We start from the raw sequence: 3764 nt of genomic DNA, 5'->3' as shown, positions 1-3764 counted from the left end.
AGGTTATGGGCCCAGGACATTACTAGCGCAAGAAGAAACGGGAAATTATTCGGGTATACGGTTAATACGGTATAAGAGCCGTGTCGCGATAGTTCTCCGAACGTTAATGACGTCGCGCAGTGATATCTGAGTGTGTGCTGGTGCGACGATATCCAGTTGTTATCCTCTGTGGAACGGACGACGGGTGTCGCACAGTGGCATCTGACTGTGAATAGAAATATCCAGTTGTCATAAATCCTTTGTGGAACAAGTAACGGACGACGGATATAAGTCAGATTTCGAGAGTGAAAGAAAAGAACGCATCAAGATGGAAAGCACCTTCACCTTTGCACAGGCACCCAAGTTCGCCGGTCAAAACTATAGACAGTGGCGTTTTCAAGTTATGTGTGCAATACGTGCCAAAGGTCTCTCAGATGTGTTAGAAAACTCAACAGCGGTAGGATCCACGACAGGAGGTGAGGCAGCGGCTGAGAAGCGACGGCAGCGTGACGCACTCGCAATGTACATTATAACCTCGGCGATGGAGTTCAGCCAGGTAGCACTCATCGAAGGCTGTGAGTCGACAATACAGATAATAAGTAAGTTGGATTCGATTTACGATAAAAAGAGCGACATGTCAAAAATGATGCTCCATGAACAGTTTGCCTCTTGTAAAATGGCAGTCAATGATTCTATGTCAATGCATATCGCAAAAGTGGAAAATATTGCACGGCAATTAAGAGACTGCGGAGAAACGGTAAGTGAGAGCTATCTATCTGTGAGAGCTCACAGCTATGTAATAACAAAAATTATCGGAAGTTTACCGGAAAAATACAGATCTTTCAGACAGGCATGGTTATCTGTTGACGAATCAAGGCAAACAGTGGCAAATTTAACAGCTCGATTGCTGGATGAAGAGGCAAATACGTTGGCATACAACGAAGAAGGAACTGCTTTAGCCACTTCAAAAGAAAATTACACGAAGAAAAAGAAGTTTTTCAAATGTTATAATTGCAACAAGAGAGGCCATTTTTCAAAAGATTGCAGAGCTCCGAAGAAAAACAAAGGCAAGGACAAAGATACAGAGAACAAAGGCACAGCATTTACTTGTACGATGCCAAGTGACTCAGATGACGTGTGGATACTCGACAGCGGGGCATCAGCACACATGTGTTACAAAAGAGAGTTCTTCACGGAACTAAACGAATGTGACAAATTTAATGTCATCTTGGGCAACAATAAAGAACTTTCAGTCGTCGGAAAAGGAACAATCTCTATCAAAACTCTAGTAAATAACCAGTGGATTGCCTCAAAAATGACTGACGTGTGGTACGTGCCTGAATTAAAGAGAAACTTGTTTGCAGAAGGAATCCTAACTAAGAAGAACATGAAAATCATCAAAGAAGGCGACAATGCGAGGATTTACAAAAACGGGCAATTAGTTTTATGTGCAGTACGTACTAAAAATAACCTATACAAGGTACTGCTAAAAACCTTCAAAAATGAAGTGAATCTGGTAACTAAGGATATGAAAACATGGCATGAACGCTTAGGACATATAAACACAAAATCACTCCATGAAATGATTAACAAAAATCTGACTGAAGGCATCAAAATAAACTGCTTCGATAAGTTCTTCTGTGAAGCTTGTGTGTATGGCAAACAACACAGAAAGCCATTCATCACTTCAGTGTCAGGAAATGTTGAAAATGGAGACACAGTATATAGTGACTTGTGCGGTCCAATAGAAGTTCAATCTATTGCTGGTGCCAAATATTTTATAACATTCACAGACGGGTATTCAAATTTTCGCGTTGTAAAATTCTTGAAAAATAAAAGTGATGCATTAAATGCATTCAAAGACTATGTCAATATAGTGGAGAAGCAATTCAACATAAAAGTCAAGAAGTTACACACCGACAATGGACTCGAATACAGTAATGAAGATTTTCGTAACTACGCTGCCAGACAAGGTATTCAACTGGAGACTACAGCTCCCTACTCACCTCAGCAGAATGGAAGAAGTGAAAGGTCCAATCGTACAATAATGGAAAGTGCAAGGTCAATGTTGTACGCAAAGAAACTGCCTAAATACTTGTGGGCGGAAGCCGTTAACACGGCTGTGTACATACTAAACCGCACTTCACACAACGGTCATATTACTCCATACGAGAAATGGACAAAGAAGAAACCAACTCTCATACATACAAGAATTTTCGGTTCAACAGCTTACATGCACATTCCTAAAGAAAGAAGGACGAAGTTAGATCCAAAAAGCAAGAAAATGATCTTCGTAGGTTATGAAGGCAACTCAGAAAATTATAGACTATTTGATGTTAAAACAAGAAAACTCATAGTCTCAAGAGACGTAATCTTCAAGGAAGATGAAACGAGTTTGCCTGAAGAAGAAACAGGACATTACAGGATCAACATCGAAGCTGAAAGCCGTGACTATAAAACCGAAACTGAGGAAGAATCGGAAAGCCATAAAGAAAATACTAATCAGAAGGAGAAACAGGATACTCTGGACGAAGATCTGCATGAGGCCAAGAATCAAGAAGAGAGTGAGAGGCAGACACAAAGTGGAATGCCATCCGGGCTAAGACCCAGAAACACATTGAAACCTCCTGAGAGATTCGAAGCCAATCTAGTGGAATTAAAAGTACCAGAAACATACGAAGAGGCAGTGACGTGTGAAGAAGCCGATAAGTGGAATGAATCCATCAAAGAGGAACTAAAAGCTCATGAAATAAACAAAACGTGGGAGCTGGTACCTCGTCCAGAAAAAGTTAATATAGTTGGCTCGAAGTGGGTCTTCAGAGTCAAAGAAGATGGAGATGGAACACGTTTCAAGTCAAGGCTTTGTGCCAAAGGCTATTCACAAACTGAGGGTGTAGACTACAATGAAACGTTCGCACCTACAGTACGATATGACTCAATTCGGATCCTGCTCTCGGTCGCAGTTGAAAGAAATTATGTAATGGCTCAGTTCGATATAAAAACAGCGTTCTTGTACGGTGAGCTAGAAGAGATTATGTACATGTCTCCGCCTGAAGGACTCAATATTGCTTCTGAGCTAGTGTGCAAATTGAAAAAGTCTCTGTACGGACTCAAACAAGCACCAAGATGCTGGAACTTCAAGTTTAGAAGCATATTGGAAAAATACGGCTTCAAACAGTGCAACGCGGATCAGTGCGTTTTTGTGGGACATGAGAGAGACGCTCCAGTATACCTCCTATTATACGTAGACGATGGGTTACTGATGTCAGAAAATAAAGATTCTCTACTCGCCGTGATTGAAGATTTATCAAGTAACTTCGACATGACTTACAACATGAATCCTACAAACTATGTTGGTTTGCAAATAGAAAGAGATTCGAAAAATAACAGTATTGCCATTCATCAAGAGACGTACATAGAGCAAGTAATAAAAAGATTCAATCTAGAAAATGCAAAGACTGTAAGCATTCCAGCTGATCAGGACGTGTATCGTGGCCTAAGCAAGGGCGAAGAAGGCACGAAAGAAGCTATTCCATATAGAAAGGCTGTTGGCTCTTTAATTTATATAGCAACAGTGAGCCGTCCAGATATTATGTTTGCTGTAAGCAAAGTCAGCCGATACTTAAACTGCTACAACAACACACATTGGAATGCTGTAAAGAAGATCATCAGATACTTAAAAGGCACTAAACACTATAGACTAGTATACAATAAAAACAAAGACAGCAACATCAAAGTATATTCAGACGCAGACTACGCAGGATGTACTGATACCAGACGTTCTA

This window comes from Cyphomyrmex costatus, unplaced genomic scaffold (assembly GCF_001594065.2).
Source record: "Cyphomyrmex costatus isolate MS0001 unplaced genomic scaffold, Ccosl1.0 scaffold602, whole genome shotgun sequence".
NCBI lineage: Eukaryota > Metazoa > Arthropoda > Insecta > Hymenoptera > Formicidae > Cyphomyrmex > Cyphomyrmex costatus.
Note: the sequence above shows the minus strand (reverse complement) of the source record.